Below are 14,020 nucleotides of genomic sequence, written 5' to 3'. Positions count from 1 at the left end.
AACAAAGAGATAGCAGCCAAGGCTTGAAACTGAGCAATACAATTCCTCTAGCCACTAAGAAATAGAGAACAGCATCTTACAAAGCTTTAGAGAAAAAGAAAGGCTTCTATCAACATCCTCCCTCATATACAGATGAATACAAAGAACAGGCAACAACCCATTGGTGAGGGTAGAGTAGAGAGAGTTATAGGACTTTGGAATAAATCAGATAAAGTAATGAGTTGAAAAACTAGGATTTTTCAACTAATTATTCTATATTCTTAGGAAAGCAAAACACCACGAAAAAAAAAAGAAGAAGAAAAAATATTTGAGCATGTAATTTTTATTCCAAAAGACTGTCTTCCACAATTCCAAGTATCCCAAGGCTGAAAATCTGTTTTCTATAAGGATGCTATTCAATCTGTAATTAAGCTTGCAAGCATGAAAAAGGTCAGTGGTCTTTTCCTCTCTGTCTTAAAATATGGGAAAGTAGTTAGCTTTGATGCAAGTTTCTCCTCCTCATTTCTTTTATCAGTATCATTCACAGTTTCTAATGCAAAGCAGATGATAACAGCACAATTCTGAATAACACAAAATAGTTAGGTATGTTATTTTCACCACCTGTTCTTTACAAAAGAAGCAGAGAATATTAATCCTACTCTATTTTTTTCATTTTTACACTGCAGCTAATCTTGTTCTGCAGTTCACACATAATTTATGTGACTTAAAGCAAATAATACTAAACGTAGCCAAAAAACGTTACTCCTCTTGTGTCAGGAAACTCATACTGAGGTCTCTACAGACAAGCCTAAAAGCCAGGACTTGAGCTCCCCATCAAAAAGAGCTCCTACCACCTGCCCTTTTCCTACACAACAGTTGACCGATATCGGTTGCAACACTGAGCTGATCTGCACAAAACTCAGCATCACAAGTGCAGATTGCTTAGCACACCCAGCTCCTGCTGCGGGCAAGTCAGGTTACCCTAGACACCCCCACATGCTCTGATAAGGACCTCCCCACACTCCTTCACTAACCAAAAGTTCAGCATAAAATTCAATATACCACAATACTTGGGTTCAAGAACAATTTTACTGGTGCCTGTTAAATTTTTGTGCCAACTGTACCACCAAGAGAAAAACAAAAACAACAAAACATGATATTGTTGTTATAGTTTCCAGATAAGACTTTCACGTCAGGAAGGATGAAGTGAACATCGGAGTCATCTCTAAGGCTATTTGCTACTAATACACCTACGAAAGCTGTACTTTTATTTGAGAAGTTTCATCGCAAAAATGACCTAGAGCAAAATACGTCTGAAAAATTTATTAAATAACTTATTCCATTGTAGATTTGATTAGAAGTTATTATTTTTCCTCTAGAAAACAGAATTATCCATATTTTTTCATGTAGTCATGTTAACTTTATAAGACATGGGAACTCAGATCATTCAAAAACTCCTTCTATAATCCCTTAACTTATTGTCCAACCATACTCTTAGCTATAAGTGCAAATACTGATATTTATTATTCAGCACTAAAAAGTCACATATGAAGATAATAAAACATATGAGTTTTTTAATAACTTAGGAATACCTACACACTTCTAGCGATACTGTACATGTACTACACACAATAACCCCAATAGAGTCTATGAAAATAATTGCACGTGCAAGAATTTCAGAACTAGGCCAAAGATACTCAAAACAAATATAACATGGTTGAATAATGCATAAATATTCAAAAAGAAACTTTCCTTTCCTTTTCAAATAGATCCAAAGTTGACCTTACCACTTCTATCCCACACAGATGGGATCATATTTTATTGTAAGGCAGCTTCTATCAACTTCTTACAAGTCACTGTCTGGTGCTTTAATCCTCAATTAGTCCTTCAAGGGGACTATTTCCAGAGTAAAATATTTGTCCCAGCACTCTGCTTTATCAGAAGCTGGCTCAGGCAGTAACACGAAGCTACCATCTGAAACTTACCATCGTAGCGTGGAATAAATGCAAAGGCCTGCTGGAAGTCAGGCCACTTCCATTCTACAGGCCGCAACGCAAGATGGCAAACAGTTTTTGCTGCCACACCTAAGTCAGAAAAGAAGCGAACACAGAGGGTTGGGAATGTCATAAACATATTGCCACAAAATACATCAAAATTTATTATGGTCTCTAAAGACACAAGCTCCCAAATAGTCTCCTATTGCCGTAGCAACGCTCTCACTGCTATGGCAATGTGGCAGGAGCACGTCGTGCAGGGCATGGCCTAGGCTGGCCGCATGTGGGGCAGGCATGGGGAGGCCCCTGCCTGTCCACAGAGAGTGTGGCTGCTCAAAGGCTACACTGAAAACCTTCACTAGAAACGCTCAGAGCTAACGAAACATCAGCTGTATGTGCACAACCAGATAGCGAGTACAGTGTCCAAAGCCTCCTCCCTACCAGTGTCTGCGTGGATCCAGCCTCAGTTAGTTATGGTTGGTGGGTATCACCACGTGTTGATTGCTTACAGAAAACACCAGTGATTGGAACCCAGATTTGTATCACTAAATCCATCAGCTGAACTGGGAACCAGTATTGACAGCTTCAGCACAGAAAAAAAAAAAAAAAGAACAAATTAATTCACAACAAACACTTTGCCTCTGAATAAACTGACAATATCTGCAAGTACCAGTGAGTGTGTCTGAAGGAAGTCACACAGTCCAAATAAGGTTTCATCACTTTGTTTTATAAGGATAAGTATTCTAAAACTTAATTTTGGTTTACACTGTGACCTCATGGTGATCTACTGGATGCTAATGCTAAATCACTCTTTTAATAGCATCTGCAGGTTATGTTCCAGGACAAGTGCCAGTAGCTAATGATCCTCCCATTATTGATTCTTCCTAGATGGGATGAAAACTCATTTTCCTGGTCTTGACACACAAAGACCCTGTCTTGCTTATTACAAATATATACGTATACAAGTAGTTTGGTTAGCGGAAGGCATTTAAGAGGATGCCTTAGCTGGTGTGGATTTGTTTTTAACCACAAAACTAATTTTTCTGTATTTAAAGAAATGGAAATAGGTAATATAACACAGATGTACAGATGAAATGTATGAGGTTAGCAGGCAAAAAAAAGATAACATGCACATCATGACCCCTCTGCCAGACACTAATTTTCCACCGTTTCCTTGCCAACAATAGGACTGACCAGCTCAGATCACAAGCCAGAATACATTCAAACATCTCAGTGGGTGCTCAGGCCAAGACATGGGACAAACACAGTTTCTTGTATCAAGAACCATGGGCCATAGAAGTTAAACGGATTAGAAAAATCACAAAGAACTAATTGTGAGGATTTTCAGGGACATAAGACATTTTAGGTGGCAAATTAAAGGGTGTCTCATCTCAGTACCTAGACAATTTTAGACAGCATGAAAAATCCCTCTCCCCGCATGATAGTAAAGTAGGAGCTCTGAACCAGGGTGTCATTTCCCACCCCCAGTATCAATGTTGAAGTGATAATAATGAAAGAAACAGTCTAAAGATCACAGTTAGCTTCATCAAAGAGGTATTTAACAGAAGTGGTACATGCCCTATTCTCCTGCTATTTGCCAGCATTTTTAAAATATATTCTGAAGCAACAGATATTTACCTAGAAGCACCATTTTGTGTACCTGTTAGAGAACAAATGCAATTCATCATGCTCTCCTTTGTTACTGGGGTAAAATAAAGATATCCTTGAGTCTGAAGTTTTACCAACTAATAATACAATCTGATTAATAGATGCAAACCTTTCACCTTTCAATTATACAATAAATTTTGACCACTTCACAAAACTGATTAAGCCTGTCATATCCATGTCCTTACATAACATAAAACGCATGTTCAGTACAGAACCAATTATCTTTGACCGATGAAGGAGGCATTCTTTCTTCCTTTCCTTCCCCCCCAACCCCTCCCTTTCTTTTTATACCTGCCAAGTCCTCTTATCTGAGGTCTTTCTACTACAAAAATAGTGAAAGGTGAATAATGAATATCAAAATATCAATATCAAAATTCAAACACAACTATCATTTTGTGTTAGTTTTCTAGAGGGCATTTCCATCAACTACTGGAGGTCATGAAGAACACAGTTTCTGTGGTTCAGATACTCCATAAAACATGCTAGAAGATGCCAAATAAAACAAATATGATTGGAACAGATGGGGTTGACCTCAGGGTGTGCTACTCAGGCCTCAGAAAAAGACTACATTGAGAAGGACACTCAGGTCACATAATGACAGAATTTTACAAGATCTCCACCAGTCCTAACCACACTACATATGGTGATTCTGCAACAGTGACAACAAATAAGTAACACTCACCCAGGGCACAGTAAGCAACCAAATGGACACTGGAAAATACTGGTGATATAGAGGGGAAGGGTGGTTGATGTTTAATAATCTTTTCCCATGTATTCAAACACTTGTCCAAAAGACCACTTTAGAAGAAAGATAGCCTGGAGAAACAATTTTTGTTCTCTGTTCTACTAAGCTTGTTTGCAAAAGAGCTGGAACCATCAGCTTTGTACAAATAATGAACATCGTGCCGCATCTATAGGAGAGTGACTACATTTACTTTCAATGCGGTTAAAACACAAACATCCATGAGTTATTTGGCAAACAGAATACATTTTCTTTCACTACTGGGTATCAAATGTCAAAGAGATCCCATGGAGCCAAAACAATGAAAACTAATAATAAAACAAAGTCTACTAATGTCATCAAGAGCAGAAGGATCTAAAGATAAACTCAGATGACATGATCACATACAAAAGTCAAACCATTTCCACTTTGTCCTTTCCCAAAAGCCACTCATGCAAAAGCAAGTTGTTTTTTGGGTTTTGTTTTGGTGTGTGTGGGGGGGGGGGGGGGGGGGGGGGTAAAATATGTCTCTATTCAGGGAAGTGGAAGCTTTCAAATGTGCAGATGTTTGTGATTGCACACTAGCAGCCTGCTGGGTACCATTACTGCTGTTGAGAGCAAAGCTATTCAATCATCTATAAGTCACTGTTCAACACTGTTGCCCTCAGTCAAGGAGGTGATTAATGGAGTCCAGCAATGACATGGACTACACCCTGCCCATGCAAGCTCTTTGATTTTAATTCAGTTAAGCTATTGAAGTAAACAAACCAATTTGGGTGTTCAGCTAGCTCTGTCTCATTAAAAATTATTTGACTAGACTAGTGGTAAAAGAATATTGCACGTCCTCAAATTCAGTTTGGCATTCTGTAATCATAGCAGCAATTACATTTGTAAGAAGTTAACAGTGGCAGAAAATGCTCAACCTTTCATTAGGGATTTTCATGTGCAATGAAATTAATACTTTCTAATCACCACAGTACAGCAAACATGCTCCTGTATGTTTCAATGAGGCCAGCAGTAACTACAGTCACAAGGCAAAAGTCTCAGCCAGAATTTGCAAATTTTATATTCAAAACACAACAGCACTCTGCCCCTCTCAGCTAGGATTTCTGCAAGCCACAACAACAGAAGCCCTCAAGAACACCATAGAGCTTGGTGTCAGACTGTACATGGTATTTCATGCAGGGACAAGTTTTACTTGCCTCTGGTTCTACAATTGAGATGGTGAGTCCAGATGTAGCAAGTCACGTTATCAGGGCTCAGGAATTTTACCTCTTATTTAAATGCCCAGTGCCCCATAATGATACGAGCATACTTTAAGTACAAAGCATGAAATCACAACACCTGTAAACAAGAGTATCATTACCTTTGTGCTCTATGTACATTCAGCAAAAGAGAATACTACCACAGAGGGCACAGAGAGAAGACCAGTTGTTCATACCAAGGGATGCACTTTGGAAAGCTGACAGCAAAACCACTGCATGAGAAGCACTGGAGGGAGCATCACCCCAGCCATGACCTGTTGACCGCTTTCATTCCTTTTAAAGTGCTGCAACAGCATCACGCCTTACATCTGTTTAAGGCATTGGACAGTCCCACAGCACCCAGAGCTGGCTGCAGCCCTGGCAGAGGCTCTCTGCAGCCTTGCAGCATGGCTGCACCACCATCCTGGGTTATCCCATAGTATTATCACTGCCTGTTGTTGTCACTGTCACACAGTACAGAAATGAAAAAAAATAAAATAAAATTGTCGTGATGTAAAGTGGAGCTGACAGCATGCCATCTTTAGAAAATATTTTTTAAAATGTCATTGTCCACATATTTCACAATACATCAAAGGTTGCTTTCAGACCTTCAAGACATCATTTTTCACCACATTCTTCATGACAAATTAATACCAGCCTTCTGTATCTTATGACTGAGAATAACGTATGTTTCCCACGCATCCCAATCAGCCTCTTTGCTCTTAATTCACTCCAAATCCATCTCCTAACACCCTTCTGCTTCCTGATCACTGATCTCAACACTGATCCCTTTTTCTCTCTCACACGTGACTTTTTAGCAAGTATTCTACACATATCCACAGCACTATAACCTGATATAAACTTTGTAAAACTGCTTAAATTCACACAACACAAGATAGTAGAGATAATTACTTTCCTTTGGCTGCATGAAACAATCATCATCCAGAAAGCATACTAAAAAAAAAAATACAGTTTCCATGCTAACAAAAAAATAATGTTCTCTATATACAGAGTTCTGATTGGCACTTCAGTCTCCTGGTACCACAGGACATCTTAGTAGAAGATGTTACCATCTGATAAATTCTCGGCAAATGAATGATCTATAAGATCAAAAATGACAAAAGGACTTGCACACAGTATACACGTGAACATGGGAGAGCCTACCATCCTCAGGCTGCAAAATTCAGTACACAATATTTGTACCATCTAAATCTCCTTTTATCTTACTTTTAATGCTAATCTGTCAATATACAACTCCCTGGCCACGTGTATAACGCAAAGAAACTTGCAAGTTTCTAAGGAAAAATAACCATACATTTTCAGCAAGAAGTATATGCATGTTGCTTTGGTTCCAAAAGCAAAGTGAAATATGAGAAAATTGTATTGACTTGCTAATGTATTACAAAAAGCATTTACATTTTTAGTAGGCTTCCTTTTTAGCTTTTAAATTTTACTAAAAAAAAAGTCCTACTTTCTGGTCTATTAAAAGAATTCTTCACTTCTTCATTTTAATTATCTTCTCTTTAGCCTTTCTTCACTTCTTAGTATGACAGGAAATTATTACTCCTTATGGAGAATGTTCTTTGATAAATAGAGAGGACCACTACTTTAAAGCTGCATTTAATTCCTCTTACTTCCTCAGTCTGAACCAGTTTGCCATTGAGCACTTACTCTTTTGAAGAAGTTTTGTACATAAATCAAATTTCAAGAATCAAACCCACATTATTAACTGTTGCCATAAAAAATGAACCTCACTATGAACTGAAGCAATAGATGCTGAAATCTAAAAATCTGAAGCCGTTAATGGATTTGTGTGTCACTTCCATTACAATTTTCTTATGTGACCTCTACAAAACATCACTTGGTTTAAAGCAAAGGACAAAGTAAAGCAGGCACACAGACTTCTAGGACAGCCTTCTTTAACTTTGTTAAAACTGTTCTTAGAGTTTTATAAGAAGCAGTTTTATAAGAAGCAGATGCAGCTTCTTAAAACACCATTCAAACTGAAGGTTTGTCAGATAAAAATCTTCTCCAGTCTGTTACCTGTCCACAAAAGTTGATACATTTCATTGTTTTCAATTATGTTTTGTGGAAAGTGGATGACTGGATGAGTCTGACAGTGTCAAGATAACAGAAAAGTGTTTAAAAACGAATAAATGTTGTTAATGATTTCTATGTCTGATAACTAAAATTGGAATTTTAGCTTCCTAACAAAGCCAGGAAACTGCACAGAACTCAGTAAGGCATCAGATACAAGTAAAAGCTCCTTACTGCTCAATAACCACCCTGAAATTAAAAAAGCAGAAGGAGAAGCTGTTTTCTGAAGACAATCCAGGTGTTAATCATACAAGAAAATAGCTTAAATCATAGCTTGCTCTTCTCTCAACTGTGTGGTTTTGTTTGTTTATTTGCTTTGTTTTAAACAAAAGCTTACCTTTTCTCCCAGCAGTGTTTACATTTAGGTAAGGCAGCGAGTTCTTACATCATCCTGTGTTTTCAAATCTCTCTCATGCTGTTTGTCAAACTGTCCTAAAATGTCATGTCATAAAGATCTAGTCATGTTTTCTACTTCCTATGCAAAGCTGCAGATGCCACCTAAACAAGTATCATAAAGGAGTTTTTCCATATCTAAAGCAACTTCGTCTACAATCAGTGTCAAAACTAACAGCAATATGGGAATAATTTATTTCTGTGAAGTTTAAGTCCTTGATAAAAGGACTGAGCCATCAGAAAAAAAGCTGAGCCATCCCAGCCACAGATGTGGCTTGTTTGCAGAGATGAGCCCAAAACAGCAACACTTCACTCCTGCAGGACACTTCTACTGGGAAGCTCAAGAGCTGAGCAGCAGGGGGAAGGATCGGGCCCAGAATTCAACTTTGCCTCCAAAAGGTTATCCATCAGCCTTCCATCTAGGCCACCATGACTGCTGCATTTGAAGAAAGCATTAAATTGGTCATTTTCAGATTTTTTTTCTTGCAAGCCTTAGAAGACAATCAGAACTTTTTAAACAGAAAGACTAGAGCAACCAAAGCCTTTCTGGTTTCAGATTTTAAATGTTTTTAAACTATTTAGGTTGCCACCCAGAAGAGTTCTAAAACACAATCAGGATTTTTCCCTGTGTCAGAATATTATCAGCTTCTAAGTGCCTACATATTTGTTATTACTACGTTTAAGTTCCCAGAATTTGGATACCATTCACGTGTTTACCTATAGAACACCTTCCATTGAAGTAGTGTGAACTCCTTTACAATAGGTTTTGAAAACAGCACGTAAAAATTAATTTCTCTCCCTAGACAGGACAGAGGCGTTATAGACCTACATACTTTCTTAGAAGGTTCCTTTCAGTGCTTGCATTTAATGCTTCCCTACAGATGAAGGGCTAGAAACACACACAGACTTCACTTTGAGAGTAAAACAGATCTGCAGAACTCATTTCTACTTCAAGCTACAGCGCTAAGTTACATTCTGGCACTTGTTCTTGTAATGCCATTCACTCCCTACAACAGTACAGCTCTAACGGATGCTCCTGCAAGATGCAAATAAGAATCACAAGATCCTTGGGACACCACACTACGTTAGAGGCACATTAAGGTCAGGTTTATTTTGGTGGGAAAAGGCCTACTCTTTTTCCTGAAACCCCTTATTTTTTAGTTTTCCTACAATAGCAGATGTGTATGACTAAAATTAAAATAAATAAATAAATAAATAGATCCAAACTTGCTTAAGCTATCAGGCTTAGGTTTACTGAGCTGTAGGGCTTCCATTTCCATAAACTCACAGGGCATTTGGAACTGAGTATTTCATAGAGAAAGAGGAACCAGAGAAGCTGTTCTTTCTAGCTCGCCCCTTTGTTATGTGGTAGAAAAGGAAGGTTACATGTGCTGGCTAACATTATACATCCAAATCACTTCCCCTTCCCCAAGGGATGCTTTATGAAGACAAAAGAAGGAAGAAAGAGAGCACTGTCCCAAAGACCCGCATTCTGAAAAACTATGTGACAATGCCAAGAGAGAGAAAAATGAGATCGCTTCAGAATACTCACCTTTATTAAACACATTTTTTCTCTGCTTTCAAAACACAAGTGCCCGTCGCATCCCATCACTCTTTCAAAGTCTGCCACTGGCCTACTTTGGCAAATAAACAGAAAGAGGCCCTGCCACCTATCTTTGGACAAATTACACTTCTGCCTTACCCACTGAACCTGTTTTATCGCTACATCTGTACTAATAAAGAGGTTTCTCTTTACTGTAGCATTGAAAGTTACATCTAAAAAATTCAACCTCCTCATGCCACCACTATATAGACTTCTAGAAGTAAAACTAAATGAAAACTTTGATATAATTTAAGGATGTAGAAAAATATTTTATCCCTCAAGAAGGTGTTAAAATTCTTACAACTATTGAAGAACAAAGAACTATAAGAACCTACACTTAAAAGTGTGAGCAAAGCAATAAAGATCTGCAGACAAATCTGAAAACACAGAAATCTCACGCCTTATTTAAGAGCCAGTAGACGGTATTATAATAATAATAATTAAAAAAAAGTATAAGATTTATTGAGATATTCTGGTTGAATCGCAAAAGCTAGGTGATTTATAATTAAAATATAAAAAAAAAAAACACTGATTTTGTTTCTAGATGTTTGTTCTCTAAGATAATATCAAGAGTTCTGTTGTCTCTCCTGCATCCCCCCCACACACACATATGTATATATATTGAGAGAGTGAAGCACATGCTCATGAGCACTCTCTGAGGGGGTGAAGAAGGAGAGTGAGGACACACACCTGTATTCAATAAACAAACCATAAGGAAATGCTGTCTTATTTCTTCAGGTCATTCCAATGGATTTTAAAGAAACTTACTGCCTAGAGTCCATAAAAAGTCTTTGTCCCTCTGTCTTTCCAGAAAGGTGCTGTAGAGTGCAAGACATACAAGAGTAACAAACAAACAAACAAAAGCCAGTACAGAGTTTCCCCATAAAACTAATCTGAACCTAATGTAGCTTGCATTCAAACATGTAGCAAACATTCAAACAATTTATCAAAACATAATACCCAAGTTCTGTTTTCCCTCAAGCCTTACTTTTCTGTAATACAGGTAACAGCACTTTTCCCCAAGCTTATTTGGCCAAAGTCTATTGTAATGCTGCAACAGTAAAATACTATGATGTGAAACAAATTGCTCACAACCCTGATGATTGAGTTCATGTTTATATGTTATCAGAAATACACTGGGATTTACTTCTACTCCCGGCTGCAGCCTGCTGGAATTCTGCCCCTGGCTTCCATTCACACAGGACTGGAGCTCACCATGGGAAACCTCATTGGCCAGCACCTTGTTTCAATAGCTATGAAACACACTGCACGTTTTGATGCCACGTGAAGAACAACAGTAATAACAGTAAGTCAGCCTTGCATAAAACCATAAAACACTTAAAATAAATACATTAAGATCTGCTTGAGTAATCAAGGGCGCTGAATACTGTTTAGTGCTTGTGACCACCAGCGGTATCATATCCAGGATACAACGCTAATTTTAGATTGCTGGATGAACGCCACCATAGGATGTGCTATTTATACTAAGTTTTGACGTGTCCATCCCATGGCACATCTCCACTTCTAAAGCGGCACTGTGACGTTATTAAAGTTTCCAGTTACCACTTGGCTCAAAACTGCAAAGTACTACAAACCTCTTTCACAAAACTCTTCTGCATATTCTGATTATCTTTACACACAATAGAACTTATGAACAAAACCAAAATAAATATCTGAGAAGAGCGTAATTAGCACAGGACAGTTGTGATTTATATTCTTGCCCCCTACCCTGAAGTCCTTCTCACCAAAACCCAAAATAGCAATGTTTAGAATCACAGAATCATTAAGGTTGGAAAAGACCTCCATGTATTGTTGCAACTTTCAGTTCAATGCACACAAAAAAAAAATCATAAATAGCTTTCACCTTACAGGGAGACTATTCCAGTAGCGTACACTATACTGACCACAGCTACTTCTATCTTACTGAGTGAGAATCATAAATACAATAAAGAAACATGGCGATAAATGTATCACTATATTCCACATAACAACATGGGCGTTGTTATCACCACCAGTTGTCACATTGCAATTTAGACCTATAAATCACTGAGTACATTGGACAATACAGTTTTATTTAAGAGTTTATGCTACAGAGCTGCTGTCTGCTTTCCCAAGAAGACAACAGTAACCAAGGTATGTGGGCAGCAAGTTTAGGATGAGCTTTATCAATTAAGATTTAAGATTTCTACATCTCTACTTACATGCAATTTTTCCCTTTCCTGACACATTTCAATGGGTGGACAGCCTGTACGGCAAGTTGTCTTCTGTTATAATAGATTAATACATTTTTAATCACAGCGATTTAAATGCGAGCATGGTATTTGACATACAACCTGAAGCAAATAATAAGACGTATCTTCTGCCAAAATCTCCAGTGAAGACAATCCCAATAGTTAGGAAGAAATGTCAGCCAGAAACAGTTGCATGAAACATGAAAGCCCATGAGAAGGAAAAAGTCTTTATTTATTAAATTAAAGGCCACTTTTTCCATTCTAATACTTCTGCTCTGTTTTTGTGGGTTTTCTCAGGTATGCTTAATTAAACCCAGTCATCAACACCAACTTTGTTCAAAAGAGCAATTAATGAACACAGCAGAGAAGCAGCTTAGCCCTAGAGGAGTCTCTGACATTTGTTCACCATAAAGACTGTTCATTAATTGCTCCCTTTGTTCTAAGCCTCTTAATGATATTTTTGACACAGCACTACAACTCATTGTGACTTCTTCTTCACAGCTAGAGACATCTGCACTATGTTAAGTTAATAAAACTACCTTTGAAAGATTTTCAAAATGATATTTAAAGACACGGGGTGGGAGCGGGAAGGTCTGAACATGCTGACAGTGGAATAAAAAAAGCTATACTGCAATTCTTACTATTATCTACAAGTATGCTTTGTATTATAGATAATTTAAGCAAACATTATGTGTTCTATATTTACCATAATTAATAAGTCTCAGGCAGAAGTCCACAGCCTATTTAAACTGTGACCCCATACCAAACAGAACCATAACATTTCATAGGTCTTCTGCTGATAGTAAGCTCACAGGTGACAGGACTGGCTAATCAATTGCTTTAGTAAAAACAATTGCCTTCCCCCCCCACCTCTCCTTCCTCTTCAAGGATAAAATGTTTAGAGTCTGGCCCTGGGTTACAAAGGAACAACGCTGAACCAAAGATCTCTCTCCAAGAGCTAAAAAAAGTTATTGCCATTTCACACTGACTTCTGGAACCCAAAACAGATAACCAATGCCATCCCATAAATCAAAGCATGTACTGAGAGTGGCCTGTATCAGTTTTAAAAATTAACTTGTTTACCTCCATAATGTCCATAACCTCAGATGATCCTCATAAATGATAGAGTTCTACTGCAACACATGTAATAATTCACAGAAGAAACACAAAGTAAAAACAATCTGTATGGCAAGTTCATACCTGGAGGACAGCTGAAAGCCCTGTAGATCCACAGCCCTTCAATGTGCAAATGAAAACAGTGTTCATTCTCAAAGCTGGTGACATTACTCCAGTTATCCTGACCCAGTTTTCCAATTAAAGGTTCAGTTTCTGTAATTCATATTTAGCAACTCCTCCTGCATGCCAATTATTTACATCAACACTGCCATAGAGTTCCATGCAGTTATATGTGAGATGTTTAACACAGAGTTCCTTACATTAGCTAATTGCATACCTTTAAGTACTTAAGGAGTATAGCAGCAGTGAACACAGCAGCAACCTGGTTACATGACCTACTCAAGAAGGAGTTAGGACTTGTGAGCAGCCAGGGCAAGCTGAAGAGGAGCCCAGGGCAATGCTATGAGATTGAGTGGGGCACAAGGTACACTTGTGTGGAGGAAAGAAGGAAGAAACACTTTCACGATTCTGCAATTGCCCTTATCCAGCCTTCTAGCACCCACCACACTGTTTTCATACAACAGTTTTGGCTCTGGTTTCTTCTGAAACTTCCCATTCCTACGCATCCAACACATCCTCTCTCCTACTTCCTCTCCCACCTCTTACTTCTACCAGCTGTTCCTCCCACCTTGCCTGCTACCTACCTCATTCCTCATTATCTTTACTCCCTGAACGAGGCATTTAAAAAACACACACCCAACAGCAGTTGCCCTTCTTTGTACTGAGCTTCACGACATGGAGCAGCAGGAAAAAGGACAGCAGCATGGATGCAGGCAGGCTCCTGTCACTCCTGCTTGTCCAGAGACCAGCAACCAGAAGACACTCAGCATGGGCTATGGGAATGCCAGAAAGGTGACCTACCATGTCTTGGATGTGACAGAGGTAACAGGATCCTCAGCACACCTCCTGATTTC

The 14,020-nt window shown here is 38.4% G+C and overlaps 1 protein-coding gene across 6 annotated transcripts in view; it reads right to left on the bottom strand.

Annotated features, from left to right (window-relative positions):
* The window catches only part of SEMA5A (semaphorin 5A), a 337,359-nt gene that overhangs the window by 311,956 nt on the left and 11,383 nt on the right, over nucleotides 1–14,020 (bottom strand). Inside the window, exon 2 of one of the 6 annotated variants that reach the window (XM_035552815.2) lies at nucleotides 1,965–2,063. The exons of the other annotated variants lie outside the window; for them this stretch is intronic. The gene's annotated coding sequence lies outside the window, so the exon portion shown is untranslated. The remainder of the gene's footprint in view (nucleotides 1–1,964; nucleotides 2,064–14,020) is intronic. 6 annotated transcript variants of the gene reach the window in all.

The sequence above is a fragment of the Cygnus atratus genome, chromosome 2 (assembly GCF_013377495.2).
Source record: "Cygnus atratus isolate AKBS03 ecotype Queensland, Australia chromosome 2, CAtr_DNAZoo_HiC_assembly, whole genome shotgun sequence".
NCBI lineage: Eukaryota > Metazoa > Chordata > Aves > Anseriformes > Anatidae > Cygnus > Cygnus atratus.
Note: the sequence above shows the minus strand (reverse complement) of the source record. Positions and strands in the feature narration are given on the sequence as shown.